Source organism: Triticum dicoccoides, chromosome 6B, assembly GCF_002162155.2.
Source record: "Triticum dicoccoides isolate Atlit2015 ecotype Zavitan chromosome 6B, WEW_v2.0, whole genome shotgun sequence".
NCBI lineage: Eukaryota > Viridiplantae > Streptophyta > Magnoliopsida > Poales > Poaceae > Triticum > Triticum dicoccoides.
Genome location: NC_041391.1, coordinates 94,232,473 through 94,243,512, shown reverse-complemented (window position 1 = coordinate 94,243,512; position 11,040 = coordinate 94,232,473). Strand labels below are relative to the sequence as shown.

The window sequence follows — 11,040 nt, the reverse complement described above, 5'->3', positions numbered from 1 at the left end:
CGACTATGGCATTTCTTTGAAAGCCCTGTATGTGGTGTCGCTCAGACGCCCGACTGCGGCATTTCTTTTAGAGCCCTTTATGTGGTGTCGCTCAGACGCCCGACTGTGGCATTTCTTTTAAAGCCCTGTATGTGGTGTCGCTCAGACGCCGGACTGTGGCATTTCTTTTAAAGCCCTTTATGTGGTGTCGCTCAGACGCCCGACTGTGGCATGCTTGCTATTTATTTCATTATATTCTTAATACTTCTATGATATTACATATTCATATATAATATGCTTACGCGCATCAGAGATTATATTTATACTTTTGTGGCTGACGTCATGAGTATTAAATATTTTCAGCACATCATTGCAATATTATCCCTGTGTTCATAATGTTTGCGAGTACATTCAAAGTACTCACTGGCTTGTCCTTGGCTATTGTCTTGGCCAGATTTCTAGTGCGAAGAGGAGCGACGCAATGACAGCCCTGGAACCCGCAACGGGGATAGTAGCCTCGCGAAGATAGGAGTTAAGCTGGTCAGCTGTTCCTGTTGGGAAATGAAGTCCCATGGATGTTGATGATCCAGAAACCGCTTCCACCATCAACCACTAGAAACCATTTGTTGTACTCACGGGCCAGAATGGTCTTGTACTACATATTTTCTTATTGCTTGGATTTTCTATATCAAGTTGGAGCCTCATCAGCTAATAGTAATCCTGGGGATGATGAGCACGACGGTCTCTTTCTGGGAATTCATACCCGGAAAAACCAGTCGTGAAATTCTCATACATGGATCCTCTCTCGGATTTTATGGCCTCGATCCATTCATCGGAATCCGAGCCCACCATTGCTTCTCCATAGCTCGTAGGTTCATTGTTATCTAGCAACATGACCTCCAAGACAGGATTACGTACCACTATGGAGTAATACGTATCTTTGTCGACCTACGAGTTTCGGTAGTGACTTGATCCAAAGTTTCATGATCACTATCATAAGCTTCTACTTCAATTGGTGCAGCTGCCACAGGAACAACTTCCTGTGCCCTGCTACACACTAGTTGAAGTGATGGTTCAATAACCTCATCAAGTCACCACCATCCTCCCACTCAATTCTTTCGAGAGAAACTTTTCCTCGAGAAAGGACGCGTTTCTAGAAATAATTACTCTTGCTTCCGGATCTGAGTTAGGAGGTATTCCTAGTCATTTTGGGTATCTAGAAACAATTACTCGAGAAGATGTATTTATCCATTTTGGGTTCGAGCTTATCATGATGAAACTTTTTCACATAAGCGTCGCAGCCCCAAACTTTCAAGAAACGGCAGCTTAGGTTTCTCTAAACCATAGTTCATATGCTGTCGTCTCAATGGAATTACGTGGTTCCCTCTTAAAGTGAGTGTGGTTGTCTCTAATGCCTAACCCATGAATGATAGTGGTAATTCGATAAGAGACATCATGGTATGCCCCATATCCAATAGGGTGCATCTATGATGTTCGGACACACCATCACACTATGGGTATCCAAGCGGTGTTAGTTGTGAAACAATTTCCACAATGTCTTACTTGCGTCCCAAAGCTCGTAACTCAGATACTCATCTCTATGATCATATCATAGACATTTTATCCTCTTGTCACGATGATCTTCAACTTCACTCTATAATTACTTGAACCTTTCAATAATTCAGACTTGTGTTTCATCAAGTAAATATACTCAACATCTACTCAAATCATCTGTGAAGTAAGAACATAATGATATCCATCGCATGCCTCAGCACTCATTAGACTGCACACATCAAAATGTATTACTTCCAACAAGTTGCTTTCTTGTTCCATTTTACTGAAAACGAGGCTTTCAGTCATCTTGCCCATGTGGTATGATTTGCATGTCTCAAGTGATTCAAAATCAAGTGAGTCCAAACGGTCCATTTGCATGGAGTTTCTTCATGCATATACACCAATAGACATGGTTCACATGTCTCAAACTTTTCAAAAATGAGTGAGTCCAAAGATCCATCAACATGAAGCTTCTTCATGCGTTTTATACCAATATGACTTACATGGCAGTGCCACAAGTAGGTGGTACTATCTTATATCTTTTTTCATGAACATGTGTATCACTATGATCGAGATTCAATAAACCATTCATTTTAGGTGCAAGACAATTGAAGTTATTATTCAAATAAATAGAGTAACCATTATTCTCCTTAAATGAATAACCATATTGTGATAGACACAATCCAATCATGTCTATGCTCAACGCAAACACCAAATCTCGATGGTAGAGGGAGCATGCGATGCTTGATCACATCAACCTTGGAAACACTTCCAACACATATCGTCAGCTCACCTTTAACTAGTCTCTGTTTATTCCATAGCTTTTATTTCGAGTTACTAACACTTAGCAACCGAACTGGTATCTAATACCCTGGTGCTACTAGGAGTACTAGTAAAGTACACATTAACATAATGTATATCTAATATACTTCTATCGACCTTGCCAGCCCTCTCATCTACCAAGTATCTAGGGTAATTCTGCTCTAGTGGTTCTTCCCCTTACTACAGATGCACTTAGTCTCGGGTTTGGGTTCAACCTTGGGTTTCTTCACTAGAGCAGCAGCTGATTTGCTGTTTCATGAAGTATCCCTTCTTGCCCTTGCCCTTCTTGAAACTAGTGGTTTCAATAACCATCAACAATTGATGCTCCTTCTTGATTTCTACTTTCGCGGCGTCGAACATCGTGAATAGCTCAAGGATCATCATATCTATCCCTGTTAAGTTATAGTTCATCACGAAGCTCTAGTAGCTTGGTGGCAATGTCTTTGGAGAAACATCACTATCTCATCTGGAAGATTAACTCCCACTCGATTCAAGTGATTGTCGTACCCAGACAATCTGAGTACAAGCTCAACGATTGAGATCTTCTCCCTCAGCTTGTAGGCTAGAAAACTCGTCGGAGGTCTCATACCTCTTGACGTGGGCACGAGCCTAAAAGCCCAATTTCAGCTCTTGGAACATCTCATATATTCTGTGACATTTCAAAAATGTCTTTGGTGCCTCAATTCTAAACCATTTAACATTACCGAACTATCATGTAGTCATCAAAACGTGTATGTCAGATGTTCGCAACATCCACAGACCACGTTCGAGGTCCAGCACACCGAGCGGTGCATTAAGGACATAAGCCTTCTACTGTCCGCATAATTGCTACTGTCAACTTTCAACTATATTTTCTCTAGGAACATATCTAAAACAGTAGAACTAAAGCGCAAGCTATGACATAATTTGCAAAGGTCTTTTGACTATGTTTAGCATAATTAAGTTCATCTAATGAACTCCCACTCAGATAGACATCCCTCTAGTCATCTAAGTGATTACATGATCCGAGTCAACTAGGTCGTGTCCGATCATCACGTGAGACGGACTAGTCATCATCGGTGAACATCTTCATGTTGATCGTATCTACCATACGACTCATGCTCGACCTTTCGATCTCTTGTGTTCCGAGGCCATGTCTGTACATGCTAGGCTCATCAAGTTAACCTAAGTGTTTCGCGTGTGTAAATCTGGCTTACACCCATTGTATGTGAACGTTATAATCTATCACACCCGATCATCACGTGGTGCTTCGAAATGACGAACTTTCGCAATGGTGCACAGTTAGGGGGAACACTTTCTTGAAATAATTATGAGGGATCATCTTATTTACTACCGTCGTTCTAAGCAAATAAGATGCATAAACATGATAAACATCACATGCAATCAAAAAGTGACATGATATGGCCAATATCATGTTGCTCCTTTTAATCTCCATCTTCGAGGCTCCATGATCATCATTGTCACCGGCATGACACCATGATCTCCATCACAGTGTCTCCATGAAGTTGTCTCACCAACTATTACTTCTACTACTATGGCTAACGGTTTAGCAATAAAGTAAAGTAATTACATGGCGTTGTTCAATGACACGCAAGTCATACAATAAATAAAGACAACTCCTATGGCTCCTGCCGGTTGTCATACTCATCGACATGCAAGTCGTGATTCCTATTACATGAACATGATCAATCTCATACATCACATATCATTCATCACATTCCTTTTTGGCCATATCACATCACATAGCATACCCTGCAAAAACAAGTTAGACGTCCTCTAATTGTTGTTTGCATGTTTTACGTGGCTGCTATGGGTTTCTAGCAAGAACGTTTCTTACCTACGCAAAACCACAACGTGATATGTCAATTGCTATTTACCCTTCATAAGGACCCTTTTCATCGAATCCGATCCGACTAAAGTGGGAGAGACTGGCACCCGCTAGCCACCTTATGCAACAAGTGCATGTCAGTCGGTGGAACCTGTCTCACGTAAGAGTACGTGTAAGGTCGGTCCGGGCCGCTTCATCCCACGATGCCGTCGAATCCAGATAAGACTAGTAACGGTAAGCATATTGAACAAAATCAACGCCCGCAACTACTTTGTGTTCTACTCGTGCATAGAATCTACACAATAGACCTAGCTCATGATGCCACTGTTGGGGAACGTAGCAGAAATTCAAAATTTTCCAACGAGTCACCAAGATCTATCTATGGAGAGACTAGCAACGAGAGAGAGGAGAGTGCATCTACATACCCTTGTAGATCGCTAAGCGGAAGCGTTCAAGAGAACAGGGTTGAAGGAGTCGTACTCATCGTGATCCAAATCACCGGAGATCCTAGTGCCGAACGGATGGCACCTCCGCGTTCAACACACGTACAGCCAGGTGACGTCTCCCATGCCTTGATCCAGCAAGGAGAGAGGGAGAGGTTGGGGAAGACTCCATCCAGCAGCAGCACAACGGCGTGGTGGTGATGGAGGAGCGTGGCAATCCTGCAGGGCTTCGCCAAGCACCGCGGGAGATGAGGAGAAAGAGAGGTAGGGCTGCGCCAGGGAGATGTGAAAACTCTTGTATGTGGCAGCCCAAAAACCTCAAGTATATATAGGGGAGAGGGAGGGGGCTGCGCCCCCCTTAGGGTTCCCACCCCAAGGGATGCGGCTGCCCCAAAAACCCATCTAGGGTGGCGGCCAAGGGGGAAAGAAGGGGAAACTTGCCCCCCAAGCAAGGTGGAGGAGCCCCCTCCCCACACCCTAGGCGCCTTGGGCCCTTGTGGGGGGGGGGGGGGCGCACCAGCCCACCTGGGGCTGGTCCCCTCCCACACTTGGCCCATGCTACCCTCTGGGGCCGGTTGCCCTAGTTGGTGGACCCCCGAGACCCTTCCGGTGGTCCTGGTACATTACCGATAACACCCGAAACTTTTCCGGTGGCCAAACCAGGACTTCCCATATATAAATCTTTACCTCCGGACCATTCCGGAACTCCTCGTGACGTCCAGGATCTCATCCGGGACTCCGAACAACATTCGGTAACCACGTATATCTATTCCTTATAACCCTAGCGTCCTTGAACCTTAAGTGTGTAGACCCTACGGGTTCGGGAACCATGCAGACATGACCAAGATGTTCTCCGGTCAATAACCAACAGCGGGATCTGGATACACATGTTGGCTCCCACATGTTCCACGATGATCTCATCGGATAAACCACGATGTCAAGGACTCAAACGATCCCGTATACAATTCCCTTTGTCTAGCGGTATTGTACTTGCCCGAGATTCGATCGTCGGTATGCCGATACCTTGTTCAATCTCGTTACCGGCAAGTCTCTTTACTCGTTCCGTAACACATCATCCTGTGATCAACCCCTTGGTCACATTGTGCACATTATGATGATGTCCTACCGAGTGGGCCCAAAGATACCTCTCCGTCAACCGGAGTGACAAATCCCAGTCTCGATTCATGCCAACCCAACGGACACTTTCGGAGATACCCGTAGTGCACCTTTATAGCCACCCAGTTACGTTGTGACGTTTGGTACACCCAAAGCATTCCTACGGTATCCGGGAGTTGCACAATCTCATGGTCTAAGGAAATGATACTTGATATTAGAAAAGCTTTAGCATACGAACTACATGATCTTTGTGCTAGGCTTAGGATTGGGTCTTGTCCATCACATCATTCTCCTAATGATGTGATCCCGTTATCAACGACATCCAATGTCCATAGTCAGGAAACCGCAACCATCTATTGATCAACGAGCTAGTCAACTAGAGGCTTACTAGGGACATGGTGTTGTCTATGTACCCACACATGTATCTGAGTTTCCTATCAATACAATTATAGCATGGATAATAAACGATTATCATGAACAAGGAAATATAATAATAATAACTAATTTATTATTGCCTCTAGGGCATATTTCCAACATAAAGATCTAAACAAATGCCAACCAACTTGATGGTCTGTCCTAAAATATTCTACTTTCATGATAAGCAGGTTAATCGTGCATAAACAAGATAATTGATATTCCAACAAACGACAGCTACATTTTAACTACACAAGATGCCTGTAGTTCTGGTTTTGGTTGCAAGGCTATCACAAGATCCCTGCAGATTTAGTTTTGGTTTGGTTGCAAGGCTGTTAGACTTATACTAATTTCAAAAGCTCAGATATAGTAAAATTCGTACTAAACAGAACATCTGTACTGCAGAAGAACTCTGTAGTTTTAGATCATATAAAAACAAAGCACAACAGGACTATCCCTGAAAATGAAATACAGAAGGGTCATTTTCCGAATGATACAAGGACTATGCTTCTTATCAAATTAGCCACTGTAAGATCTCAGTTCACCGGTAGAGAAAAGGTTAATTTATCCTTTATGGTACACATATCATATTGTATATGCAATAGTTTGTGCTTCAAGTTAAACATTTATCATTCATCAGAACAAAAGATTCACATCTATTATGTTCATTTATGTTCCATAATGGGTTGCAAACTAAGAGTCGTTATAAAGAATTTGTAGGTATCAAAGAGGGAAAGTTGTACCACCAATTATCAAAACAACTTAAATGAGGTCACCAAGGTGGGAAGGGAGGGAGGGAGGGAAGGAGAGAGATACCATTTTGCTGGGCTAACAGCAGGTTGATAATAGGTGGACGCATTGGGGTTCCAGGAAGCACCGCCTCCCAGTACACCTTTGGTATCTCCTCATAGTTTGGCATCGCCGTTGTGACCGAATCGGCGAAACTCGCAAGCCAGACTCCCTCTCCAGTGACCTGCGTGCATCAGAGAACAGATGGACAATTTTCAGGAGTGAGAGCTTGGATATATTATACAAAACACTAATGTAACATGTGAGTAGGAACAGGATGACCCTAGGTTGCAATCAAGAACCACCGAATTAAGAATCTAAAATGAGTAAAAGAAATTACATACTGAGAAACCCCAACAATGAGGCAATCCATTCCCAGACATGATTAATTCACAAGCCCAATTAGCATTATACCTCATATCCGGAACAATGGTGGTTGCAGCACTTATATATGCTGGCACACTAAAGCCCAATTGGCACTTCTATATGCTGCCGTACCCTTCTTGTACAGTGCTTCCATGTCATTAGCCGCAATCCCCTTCTTGATGTACCCACTAAAGTGAAATTGGCACTTCTCAGTCTCCTCATCAACTATTAACTGAAATAAGGGTAGGGCAGAAGTTAAAGCAAGATTCAGTAACCTGCTTCAAAAATAAAACAAAGTACACTGTTTTAGGATACTTTATATGGATGAATCAGGCTCAGATATCTTTCAAAAAGAATTCATGTATAAAACAACGATAGCCCAGGGGGATGAAGAAATGGCATTATAATAACACCACAAGGACAATGGATCCAACTCACCTTCATGCAGTCAGCAACATGATCTTCATAAATGAATTTGTTGTGAATCTTAGTGTCCAGCTACTTCTCATCCTTCTTGAAGCCACGAAATCTCTTGTCACCGTGCGGAATATCAAGACCACCATCCAAAGCACCCTGCAGCAGCACACATAGTGAAGCAAGTCCCAAACTGATAAATTGTATGTTTCCCTTAATAGCTTAGAACCCTCCTAAATAGAATAAAAGAAACACACCAACACCAGGCAATAAATGCAATCCAAGATTAGGCATACTCCATCAGTGAGCCTACCGCAAAGCAATTGATCAAACAACACAGTAAGTAAGCTATATAACTTTCTTGGCTTTCAATGTTTACCAACTAAACAATTCAAATATGTTTATTATTTAGATTTCAACCTATCGAACAAAAGCATCAATCGTGCATTCAAGATCTGTAGGTAAACCTTGGTCTTCTTCTACTCTTAGCTAAAACAGTTTTGCTAAAATTATTCTTCCTCTCTTCTATGTCAAATACCATATATTAGCAAAGTAAAACACGTCAAGTTTAAAATCCATTTAAACTGTTATGAAAACAGGAAGAATACACATGCTATGAAGCATGGAACCTGGCAAAATAAATGCAAAGGATGCCCAATAGAACTCTTGCTTCATGGCCTTACTTCTATTGTGGTTGCAGACTTGAGTCCCACTTTGCTGAACCTTTTGTACATGCTGTTAAAAAAAGCTCTTGATTCCCTTATAAACCCCCTCCTATGAACCATGAATAACCAAACCATATAACAACAAAATAAGATTGAATCACCTATACAGTAATCGAGTGAAAAGCTTAACCGACGGGGAAACACAACAAATTTTAGTTGTCACATGGAACAGGTGCACAGTCCATACAACGATCACATTCCATATATTTTTTTACTTGTACTCACAAGAGCCTGTTCTCAACAAAAGGTACCAACAACTGTACATCATCAAGTAAAAATATAGAGCATTGTACATTGATTGCAAATAGCAGAATAGAAAGGCAAGGAATTTGCAACCCCCCCCCCCCCAAAAAGAGGATAGCACAATGGCTAGTTAGAACAGAGTTGATGTTATCTCAAAATGTGTTCCCAAGCAGCAAAATAGCAATCTCATATTATCCTATACGACGCTGCAAACAAATAAGGAGTCGCGCATGCCCGTCTCTAAGCTAAATAGTCTGCATAACATGAAATCCATAACGACAAATCGGCAAAACTACTTTGGAAAGTCCATTGATAGCTAGAGAACATGGTCCAACACAAACCAGATCACCAAAATTTAAGTGCAAACTTGATTGGATTCGCAAGAGGGATAAAATTCACCTTGGTCTTCTTCAACTCTTCAGCTAAAATTGTTCTTCATCTCTTCTTTCACAGATCTGGACACATCATGTGTAGAAAACACACATACTACGGAACTAAAATGTGAATGAGCTATGTATATTTGCTAACTAATAATTTTAGCTGTCAAGCTGCAACATTAACTTGCTAATATTTATTAGGTATGCAACACATAACATACTTTGAGCCTCAAGCCATCAACAATTCCAGGTCCAGGAATTATATGAGCATCGATAATACCAAGTATATTGCTCTCATGTGTAGAATATTCATCTTGAAAGAAAAAAAAACTACGCACACTACGCGACTATGCAAATAGAATGGAAGGATAGGGAATAGCACATTTCTCACCATTTGTCTTGCATAATGAATGTGTTTTCAATGTCAGCAAACTTGCGGTTCTCGAAGATCAAAAGGTTGCACTTCTCAGCAATCTTCAAAAAAAGTTCATAAGATCCCATTATATAAAGGATGCTGAATTTGCATATTCAATAGTGAACAACTCTGGTAACTAAATAAAGGAGGCATCTACCCATAATCATAAGAGAATTACAGCCTATACTTGCTAAACTGATCCTTCTCCTAGTACTTGGCGTCCTCTCCCTCGATAAACATGGCAGAAATCAACAATCAACAGAGCTTAAAACATGATGTAAGATGAAAAAAGCTTGTCAAGTTGAACCCATAAGCATGGAGGCTATACGATATTAGAAGAAAAAACATGGAAAATGTCATAGCTAGTAGAGTAGGAGCATTGCTACTCAAACCTAAAAAAATTGAGGATTGCAACTCAGATTTAATAAAAACGTCACAACATTGAAGTTCATATGAACATCAATTCACTGTAACTACCTTTCTGGGCACGTCACCTCGCTCTCGTGTAAACCGCAGCCACCGCCGCCTTCCTCTTATCTCCTGAGCACTTACCGCCGACCTTCGTGCCCTCGCCTCTCGCCTCCGGCCTCAGTGCGAACATCAATTCACAATAACTACCTTTCTGGGCGGGTTGGTGGACGAAGCAGATGGCTTCAGTGGAATGAATTTGACAAACAGCAGCAGCAGTGTATGTAGCGTCTTGAACCATGGAAGAAGGTGGGGGGCAGGAAGGGACCTTGTGCGTGGGGTAGTCGTAGCCGTGGTCAGGCTGGACGGCGTCTCCGTCAAGCTCGTCCATGGAAGGTAGGAAGGAGCTGATGTTGCTCAACAGAAAAAGAAATCAGGGGTCCGATTTGATCTGATGTGATGTGAGAGAAGAGAGTAGTCGGGGAAAGGGAGAGCTCACCGTTGCAACCGGGCGACCGGAGAGGTGGAGGATGGAGGTGGAGGAGGGGATCCGTTCCTGGAAGCCGTCACGCCGCCGCGTCCATGGAGACGCTGCTGCTGCTGCTGCTGCAGATCGAGAAAGCAAAGAAATTAGGGGAAGGATGTGAGCAGTGATGGCACGCAGGTGGATCAGCCGCCGATGGATGCAACCTCGTCCTCCCTGGCATTGGCCGCCGCCGCCCCGCCCGCGGCCGCCGCATCGGCCCTCTCTGCGCCCGCCCCGGCCGCCGCCGGCCAGCTTTCTTGGCCCCCTGGTTTGAAGCCCCGACCATCCATGCGAGAGGCCCCCTCGTCGGCGCTAGTGGGAAGGAGGAAGGAGGAGGAAGTGGGAGAAGGGATGCGGCGGCTGGCGGCTATCCGGACGAGCAGGAACGAGGGAGGAGGTGCGGTGCTGTCGAGGGTTTTAATGCGCGGGCGGAGGGGATTGGCAAATCCCTCAGGGACACGAACAAAGTTCACGCAGCCAACGAGCGTGCGAGACGAGCCCACCTGTCATTGGCCAATGGAAACAACCGTGGGATGAAAACCGAGTTTGACTGCAGGTGAAGATCCGACGGTTCAGACGCGCCAGAAGCCAGATCGGACGGCCGACGAAGGAGCTGATCGA

General features: G+C 43.6%; 1 long non-coding RNA gene across 2 annotated transcripts in view; it reads right to left on the bottom strand.

Moving 5' to 3' along the window:
• The window catches only part of LOC119321981, a 51,694-nt gene extending 41,213 nt beyond the window's left edge, over positions 1 to 10,481 (bottom strand). The window contains exons 1-7 of one of the 2 annotated variants that reach the window (XR_005155326.1): positions 10,393 to 10,481; positions 10,222 to 10,300; positions 9,643 to 10,107; positions 9,462 to 9,544; positions 9,093 to 9,148; positions 7,750 to 7,884; positions 6,973 to 7,543 (exon numbers count right to left, since the gene is read on the bottom strand). This is a non-coding gene — a long non-coding RNA (uncharacterized LOC119321981). The other variant, XR_005155325.1, reaches the window with a different exon arrangement.
• Positions 10,482 to 11,040: the final 559 nt, after the last annotated feature.